Consider the following 10,602-nt stretch of genomic DNA (forward strand, 5'->3'; position numbering starts at 1 on the left):
TTATAAAAGGAAAAGTAAAATCAAAATGATTAGCCTATTTATAAGAGCAAACTCTTCCAAGGCTAAGAAGTGAAAGCACTATTCAGGGGAAGGCTCTTAGTTTAAGCCATCCTAAAATAGAAGACCACAATTAATGCTGATTGTGTAAACAGGTAAGACATTGGAAAAGTTAAGAATATAGCCCTGTAGGCCAATTTGGGGATCCAACAATGCCAAACCTCCACAAATCTAATTACCACTTTATTATATCCACTGCCATCACAAGGTAATAAAAATGAAGCCACTAATGCTTGCTTGGTCAGCACACATACAAAAACTGAAATGATACAAAATAGATTGCTATAACCCCTGTGCAATGGTGACATACCAACTCTTAAAATGTTTCATATTTTTCTTATTTTTTCCAAAAAGAATTCAAGCAGGATGAATCAGGAACTCCAACAGAGTGGAAGGGATTGTGGAGAGGGCAATAAGTCTTTTCTGAATATATATTTATATATAGTTTTGACATTGAATCATGTCGTTTTAATTTTTTAATGAATAATGTTGTTTTATGTACTCAAATTAAATTTAAAGCACTAGAAAAATAAAACCTCAAATAACAGATACATTATAATATAACTATATCCCAAATTTTTAAAAAAGCATAACTACATAGAAGGGGAAAAATAAAACTAACCTGAGTAACTTTGGAACACAGTACTTTGACCCTGAGTCTAAAGCCAAAAACAAACAAAAACAAAAACAAAAACCTGTAAACAAATATAGATCTCTATTTACAGGGTCTGTTTTTGATGGTAGTTTGAGTTTATAATTCTTAAACTACCTTCTGTGTATTGTAGGACTGAACAAATGATTAAATATTTAGAGGATTAAATAAGCTAGACTGCTTACTGCTGGAGAAGGGAGTTACAAATATGGAAATAGGAAGGCTAGAATGAATTCCACGGTGCTGAATTGCAATGAGAATAATTAGTATAAATTCGGGTTTAAATGGATGAATGGATAATGATAGATGATAGATAAAGAAAGAAAAGCGGATATAAGTGTATTTATATTTTTTAGCTCTGCCTTTTGAGAGCCTAGAAGAAAAGACACCCCAGCAGCAATGAACACACCGTAAATCCTGATTTTGATTTCTAATATACCATCTCGCATGAAATCCTGATCTTGGTTTCTAAATACCATCCCCCATTAAAAGGAATTGGCCTCATTGGAAATGTAGTTGACTCTTAGTATCAAGGCAGGGAAGGTAAAACGTGAGCCTGGAACATCTTGTAGTTCCAGGAAGTAAAATTTGCTAAAAACATGATGGCAGTAAGCTAGAAGGATATAGGTTTGAAGAGCTTCCACTCAGCTAAATATGGAATAAATTGAGCAAATAATGGTAGTAACAGAATATTCATGGGATAAATAGAAAGCTATGAATCTATACTTCCATTAAAAAAAAGAACGAATAAGTAAATTAATGGGAGAAGGAAAAATTTTTCCTTATATTACGCCCCGTAAATGGAGAGAAAGTAACAGTTATAAAATTACCATTTGGCAATTATAGTTTGCCTAAATATAGCCAATATAGCCAATTGTCCTTCAACAAGCCCATTGAGGATAAACATTAAATTAGTGGCACCTAGATGGGCAAGACAAGAGCTACTTGTTTAGCAGATAAACCAGCAAGAGCATTTCCTATGGTTTCTGTGATGATCTCAGAAATAAGAGCTTATATTTTGATAACTGATATTTTTTTAGTATTTAATAATTTCTAATATGACATTGATCATTTCATCATTTTTCTATCAGGTTACCTGAACCTGTCTCAGATCCCCTTTCCTTCTATAGCACCCCAAAATCATAAATCATGTGTCTACTATATGTTAAGTGTTTACCATTTTTCTTTTGCCAGAATGCAAGGGCAATTCAAAGTTATTAATTTTGTCAGTTGGGAAATTAGAGCATTAGGCAAAGGAGTGAATATGATAGCTCTAAATTCCACAATGAATACTTGTCCTGCAGAGGAAATACCTGTCATTTTCAAGGGGGAAAAAAAGCCATTTATAAACAACACTGAATTGGGATTCATTAAAGGAGTATTTGTAAGGGCAGTCCTGGACATACTTCCTGAGTTACAGCTAAACAGCTATAATTTCCTTTTATCTGGAAGGATTAAGATTTACACATGTTAAACTGTGATATGAGAAGGAAAAAGTAGAATTTTATAAGCAGCAGAATAAATGATAGAGAAATGATGAAAGTTGCCTAGAAGTAACAGAGATTGTATAGTACCACGGCTGAAATTACAAAGGAAATTGTAAAAGTCATATGGGCATAGCCAAAGAGTCATTTGCTACCATGGTAATGGAGATCACTAAACTCTAAAGCATTTACTGGACTCACAAGGGGTATCTGTTCTCTGGCTAATACATCCTTCTGTTTCTGATTAATGCTTCAATGCAAATAGGGGGAGGGAATCTCTTTAGAAAGCTGATTGGGTATCAGAGAATAAACAAATTATGTCTGAGTTTTTATTTACTTATTTTAGGCTAGTTCAAACAGGAAGCTGATTTACACAAAATTTTTTTAAATATAATAACAATATTTTATTTTTTCCATAGTAACTATTTTTGCTTTGATTTAAGGAATTAGCAGGTGTTTTTATGTTATCATGCAGCTGTTATCTAGAAAGGACATTAAAGTGATGATTCTGTGCCAAAAAGAGATAGAACACTTTATGGTCAGCCCTTCTCTGGGTGAGCAGAATGATCAAAGGAGGGATAATAAATCCTAACATGACCACCTAGCCTGCTGACAGTAGTACAGACCTAATTGTTACTAAAATGACTGCTGAAGGTGCCATGATCCAGAAACGGGCACCTCACTTACACAGCAAACACAACAAAACACCAGTCTGGAGATGGGTACTTCCTGTACACAAGTCACTTCTTAGAAAATACAAAAATAGGCAGCTCACTACTTATCTAGGGCCTAACTAATTTGATGAGCCCAAATAGCTCCCCTCATCAGCAGCACTCCAATAGTTTGATTCCCTGACATGGGATAGGTACTATATCCCTCCCACAGGCCTCAGCCATAGAGCTTATCTTTTATGTTGGGTTAGATTCCCTGCTTAACTCTCCGTTTTTGGTGCAAGAATCTTCAATTTTGTTCTTTAACATAATAAATGAAATATCCTTATGGAAACCAAAATCAAATGAAAAGAAACATTTGTGATATATGTCAGTTTTTACTAATCTGCTATTTGCTATGATTTCTTTTTTATTGTAAATAGATATATTTTTAATACTCAATTTTATGTTCATAATTTTTAATTAATTTTTTAGAGTCAGTCTCCAAAACTGAATAAATTTCAGGCCTCAGAAAACCTGGAGCAGTTGGCTATAATTCTGGTACATTCGAAAGTGATGGTTTGACACTGGTTACCCACAGGTGCAAATATGGTGAGGATGTCTGGGTTGAGATGTTATTTTATCCATGAGACCTTCCTCTGAGGGCAATTGCTTAGACCTGAGCAGATACTATCTAGTCTTACTCATTAATCACTTCAACCTTATAGTCCTAGGAAATTTACCTGGACAAGTTAATATATATGCCTTCTTTAAAAAAAAAAAAAAAAAAAACTATATACATTAGTGTGTAGCCCCTTTTTATCTTGACTACTATACTTTCTTATAAAATGTAATGCTAATTAACTTATCACAATGATCTATTCATTCCTTTTATGCCTCCTCTGTTTTGTTTAACCTGAGTTATCTCATTTTATTTGTATAATATTACCTATCAACCCACCTTCCTGAATGATGCAACATTGAAATCCATAATAAATAAACATTCCTCCAAACCCAAATAGTAGAAGGAATCACTAACAGCTCATTTTTTATTTACAGCTCAATACCAAAGAGTTACCTTGATAATTACCATGCATCCATCCATCTTTGATAAATATATTTTAATGCTTACTATATATCAATTACCAACAAGTGAAAAGAATATTGTCCTAGTATTAGTAAAGTAGGTCGAGAACCTTTTAAAAGATACCTTTTTAAAAATCTTTATCATCAGTAAAACACAATGCTGAGATTTCAACATCATGGCTAGTCAATAAATATTGGTGGATTTACTATAACTTAATATTTCAACACAGAAAAAAATCATCTTACCTCCAGAAATCCTTTATCTAAATCCTAGATCTGTCACATAGGAAAGGCATCTAAGAGCTGTGTGTCTCCAGTTTCCCAATTATAAAATAGGATGAAAGTTCTTCTCTATCTACCTAATGAGATTTTTGTGAAATTGTGAGGCTGAAATATATGAACAAGTGCTGAGGCAAGGGTGTGGTGGGTTGACAATACATGGCCCCTCCTTGTAATCTACTGGGAAAGACAGAAGAAATACATGATGATAACTACCACAATGGGGGACTCTGCATTGTACAGTGGAATAAGGTACCTACATCTGCCTTTGGGATCTGTGAGGGCTAAGAGAAGTACCTTTGAGGTGAGACTTGTAGTAAGGATTTAGAAGATCAAAAGGAAAGGGAGGGCATTCCAGGCAGAGAGAATCATTCCTGAAAAACTGTGACATGTTTGGAAAGCTATACAGAGCTTGTAATCTGGGAAAGCATAAATGCAGAAAAGGTAAAGCACAAATTAGAAAAGAAGTAGGTGACAGGGATGGATAGACAAAGGTGAGGTCATAAAGCACCAACATTACACACTATGAAAGAGTTTGGATTCCACCAGCGAGGCCATGGGATACCACTGAAAGTTCTGGAGGAAGAAAGGAATATAGATTTGCTTATTAAAAAGACAATTCTGATCCCAGAGAGGAGACAAAATTGAAGAAAGCAAAACTAAAATTAGGAAATGAGTAATTCCTCTTCCAGATATCCTCGCAGGTCCGGTGACACCTAATCTTCCCTCCATGTTTAAGCAAAGTTACTGCCAGATTCACTCACCCTCTTGCTTGCCTACTATTACCCTACCCATGTTAAATCTCAATTACACCATCCGTCCACTGCAATTATTAAATTATAAAACAAGCTAGACAAGTTTGACATTAGGAAAAGTATATTGGTCTGATAAATTCACAGATAACAATTATGGTATTAATAGCTAACATTTGTTGAGTGTGGCTAGGTGTGATATACTATGCTAAGCATTTTGCATGCACTATTTCATTTAATCTACTAAATAAATGTACAATTATAGTGATGATTATTGTCACCATGTTACAAAGGATGGGGAAAGATTAGGGAAATTTCTAACCTGCCCAAGCTCACACAACAACTAAAAAGCTAAGTTCAACCTCAAAACCAGGGATATCTGATACCAATACTCTTACCCACTATCCTATACCAGGCACAGAAATGTCAAGATAGACATTGTCCCAAGTATTTTGATATTAAAGAAAATAGTGCTATATCTGTTTTTTGGCTGGAAAGCCTGAGATGCCAAGGTAACATGCATTTTCTAAATTGCCCACCAATTAACAGTGTAATTAGAAAAAAATTACATTTACAAAATAAATAAATAAATAAATAAATAAATAATAAAAAAAGAAAAAAATTACATTTGTTATGTTTATTTGAAACAAACATAGTAGAAAACTGTACAGTATGATACAATCTCACAAATTCTCTCTTTTGACAGTATAAAACTGATCACTGAGTCACACTACCATGAAAAGTTTAATCAACGAAGAAGTCACTGGCTTAGCTGGTGGAATGAATGACAGAAAATGTGACCCAGATCATCTAAAATTGTGAACATTTAAATACTCATGTTGATTTAGGAAAAGAATAAATGTTTCTTAGTATTTATTTATACCTCAGTGCTCCCAAAATCAAGATCTTAGGATGTTTACACAGTTTTAGGCAAGAAGATAGAATCAATAAATGAAAATGAGACAAAGAAAACAGCATCTTTTTCTCATCAGATTTGAATCCCTAGTTATCCCCTGTTTGGTTTAATATAAAAATGATATTGCAGTCTCTAAGAATATACAAAGAGTAGTAGGCAGAATTATAAGATGTTCACACCATGATCCCCATCCTTGGTATATATACCCTGTATAATCCTCATCTCGAGTCTGGCTAGACTGTGAATATAATGGATTTTACTCCTCTCATTAAGCGACCTATTTTGATAAAAATTACGGGATTTTTCAGATGTAACTAAGATCACAAATTAGTTCATTTTGGGTAAAATAAAAAGGAGAATACTTTGTATTGCAATAGCAATGTGATAGGACAAGGGTAGCTGCACTTGTGAACATAGAACAATGTATAAACTTAGCGGATCACTAAGTTGTACACCTGAAATAAATGTAATGTTGGGTGTCAAATACATTCAAAGGAAAGAGAGAAAGAAACAAAGAAAGAAACAAAGAAAGAAAGAAAGAAACAAAGAAAGAAACAAAGAAACAAAGAAAAAGAAAGACAAAAGTGAGATTCTTCTTGATAGGCCTCACCTAATAAGCTGAAACCCTTTAAGGGAATGAGGCTTTCCAGAAGAAGGAGATTTAAAGCATAATAAACACTCTTGCTGGCTTTGGAGTGGTAAACCATGAGGTTCCACAAAAGCCATATAGCTAGTACCTAAGATCATCCCTTAAGAACTGAGAATAGCCCTTGCCCAACAGCTAGCAAGAAACTGGGGACCTCAGTCCTATAGCTAGCTGCAAGGAACTGAATTCAGCTAACAGTGTGAGCTTGGAAGAAGACTACAGCATCACACAGAACCAACCTCAGCCTGATCAATGCTTTGATTGCAGCCTTTCTTTGACTCTGAGCAAAAAAAAAAAAAAAAAAAAAAAAAAAAAAAAAAAAAAAAAACCAGCCACAGTGTGCCCAGATTTCTGGCATACAACACTGTAAGATAATAAACAGATAAAAATTATTTTAAGCTATTATGTTGTGGAAATGTGATATACAGCAATAGCAAGCTAATATACTATCGCAGGGTGTAACCCACTGCATGCTAAACAAAAAATATGGTCTCCAACTCCAGTATCCAACAAAACACAGAGCCAATTGCCCTCAGATAATCCAGAGCAAACCATGCACATAGAAAAGTATATATCTCTAAACAAATCTTACATAATATGAGATTTTTAGTTTTGGCACTTTCACCAATGCAATAATATAAAGACAATGCCTCAGGGTTGAAATGATATGGGTAAACAGTAGAGGAAAGTATAAATAACTTCAACAGCTCTTACATAAAATCTACATACTGTCACCATAAGCATTATTCTTGTTTCTTTCTTACTATGCACCTCAGCTTACTAAAGGATTAAGTCTGTCTTGAGAACTAAAGACTAGAACTCAAGCCTGTCTATCTTCTTACCCTTTAGTATTGAGACTTCATCCACTTGAACTTGTCATAACTTTGTGAGGACCTATTTTCTCTGCTTTTGTCATATTGCAGTGTCTTAGTATTGAGAATGAGGAAATTCCATCATCATTGGGTCATACAGACAGAAAAATTAAATCCTATTCAGCTTTATATCCCTGGAGCCCATATCTATCAACCATTGTTTTTCTTTAACATTAAAAATATATCAGTAAGAGGTATAGAGAAATAGCATGTTTTGTTCTATCCCCATTCTTTCTCTCCCAAAACCCTGCCCATACCATGCACACACTCTTATTTAGATTATAATTTTGAGAGACAAGACTGAAGAAATGAAGGCATTATTTTCCAGTAGCATGAGAAATAGACCTATAGTCTGAATTCTGGCCAATATGAAAATGTTCCATAACTAAAACTTAAAAAAACAGGTAGACTGTCAACTACCAGTAATCTATTTGCCACCTCAGAAGCTGAAATACTGAAATTCAACAGAGAGATTACAGATGTGAATTGCTGCTGGGAGCACATATAGCAAAGAAAATTTTGAAGTTATTTCATTCACTGAGTAAGATCAATGCTGATCTCACTGAAAACCAGGATTGTTAACAGGTCTGTATTACACATAATAATTGCTTAAGAAACAAAAAGCATTCCTAAAAACACAGGAGCCCTCTAATTGTGAATTTGTTCATTAACAGATTACTATAGATCTATGAAAGAATGACTGGAATATGCATTTTAGGACAACCTGGTATTAACCCAGAACCACAAAGATGAAAGTGTGTGCAACAACAACAAAACACAAATTCCTTGTCATACTTCAAGAACATTATGGGTATATGCATATCCATAAATACAAACAGGAGATTATATCTATTGGTTTTCCATAGGAAACTCCATTTTTAGCAATGAAGTGATGTGAAACACTCAAATCATATCTAAACACCAGATTTTAAAACAGGAAAATAGGAAACTAGGTTAAAAAGTGTTGTTTTACTTTCTTATGAGAATATTAACTTTGGAATGCCTAGCAGAAAAGATGTAGGAAAGAGGAAAGAACAAAAGAATGAGAGGAAAGAGGAAAGGAAGGAAGGAAGGAAGGAAGGAAGGAAGGAAGGAAGGAAAGAAGGAAGGAAAGAAGGAAGGGAGAAAGAAAGAAAAGAAACAAAGAAAGAAAGAAAGAAAGAAAGAAAGAAAGAAAGAAAGAAAGAAAGAAAGAAAGAAAGAAGAGGGAGGGGGAGAGAGAAAGAAGGGGGCTAGAGACAGGAAGGAAAAGAAAAAATAAGAAAAGAAATCCAGAAGGAAAGAAGAAATAAAGGAAGGAAGAAAAGAAGGAGAAGAGCAGACAAATTACTTTGCAGCCCAAAACAGGCATTGTGAAATAGGCACTGTGCTTGTCACTAAAACTATAAAGCAGCTGAGGACAAAATCCAGTGAGAATAAAAATACACAAATAAATAATTGCAATGCAGTATGAAAAAGGTTATAATACAAGTTTGAGTATAGCTGTTAATTCTTCCTAGGGACTTAAGTTCACTTTCCATAGATGATATTTTATCTGGCTCTGAAAGAACTAACTAAAACAGCATTTGCTAAGCGGAGGTGTCCCTACACCCTCAGATTTAAACTTAATACCTAAGAGAAATTCCAACTTTCTTAATTCTTTCCCTCTTAACATTCAACCAACTCCACAGCCACCTCCCAAACTCATATGTTGTATCTTGTTCCTGCTAGTTGCCCCAGATGAATGACAGATCCTTCTAGAAAGTAACTCCTCAGAAGATGTTGTAAGACAAGGTGGAAGCTTACTGACCTGTGTCACACTAGAAGATAAAGAGGACCAAGACACAAAGAATTCATTATTTTATAAATTTTTATTTTTTAATATTTATTTATTTTTAAGAGACAGAAAGACAAGAGTGTGAGTGGGGAAGGGGCAGAGAGAGAGAGGGAGATACAGAATCTGAAGCAGGCTCCAGGCTCTGAGCTGTCAGCACAGAGCCCAAGGCGGGGCTTGAACCCACCAGCTGTGAGATCATGACCTGAACTGAAGTCAGACGCCCAACTGACTGACCAACCAAGGCGCCCCAAGAATTTGTTATTTTATGACAGTTGAGACTAACTAACAGAAGATATCAGGAAAGCCAAAAAAGTATAAGACTACCAGGTGAATTGGCAATCTTCTGAGAATGGTGTTTGGTAATGGCACTCCACAGCATGGGACACACACACACAGGCTACACATGATTTTTTTTTTTTTTTTTATCTTTAAGCTAAACAGAAGATTAGAGATCATAGGGGGAAAATAATTAGTGAATTGAACCATATATAAAAAGAATTTATCTGAGCCAAAGCACAGAGAAAAAAAATAAGAGTGATGAAAAAAACAGAGTTTCTATAACTGTAATTGGATTACATATATAAGGATGCTCACTCAGCATTTCTATTCAACATGATACAGGATGTCTCAGCCAGTGCAATAAGACTGGGGGAAAAAAGATATACAGATTGCACAGAATAAACACAACTCTTTACTTACATATAACATTATTCTATATGTCAAATGTTCATTTATATATTGTCTATGGCTGCTTTTGTACTATAGCAGTAAAGTTGAGTAGTTCTGATGGAAACCAATGACTTGTAAAGTCTGAAATACTTCCCTTTGACCCTTTACAGGAAAAAAAAAAATGCTACCTCTGATAACTCTGATGTAGAATATTTTGAAGACTCTATAAATAAGCTATTGAACTAATAAGTGAATAAAGCAAAATGGCATGATGCAGGAGCAATATTTTTAAAATCTTATTTAATTTCTACATACTACCAACAATATGAAAATGAAATTTTGAAATTCCATTTATAATTAAATAAAAAATATAATATTCGGGTACCTATGTGGCTCAGTTGTTTAAGCGTCGAACTTCGGCTCAGGTTATGATCTCACGGTTCTTGAGTTTGAGCCCCACATTGGGCTCTCTTCTGTCAGCAGAGAGTCCACTTCAGATCCGCTGTCCCCCTCTCTTTTCACGCCTCCCCAGCTCATGCTTTCTTTCTCTCTCAAAAATGAATAAACATGTAAAAAATATATGTAATCTGGGGTAAGTTTAAGAGAAAATGTGGAAGGGGAGTCTGGGTGGCTCAGTCGGTTGAGCGGCCGACTTCGGCTCAGGTCATGATCTCGCGGTCCGTGAGTTCAAGCCCCGCGTTGGGCTCTGTGCTCACAGCCCAG

General features: G+C 34.9%; 1 non-coding gene across 1 annotated transcript; it reads left to right on the plus strand.

Moving 5' to 3' along the window:
• Positions 1-286: 286 nt before the first annotated feature.
• On the plus strand, positions 287-393 carry LOC112856591 (U6 spliceosomal RNA). Its single transcript, XR_003223152.1, has one exon. It is a non-coding gene; the product is annotated as a U6 spliceosomal RNA (small nuclear RNA).
• Positions 394-10,602: the final 10,209 nt, after the last annotated feature.

Source organism: Puma concolor, chromosome B3 (assembly GCF_028749965.1).
Source record: "Puma concolor isolate L17-30 chromosome B3, mPumCon1.1.hap2, whole genome shotgun sequence".
In the NCBI taxonomy this organism is placed as follows: Eukaryota; Metazoa; Chordata; class Mammalia; order Carnivora; family Felidae; genus Puma; species Puma concolor.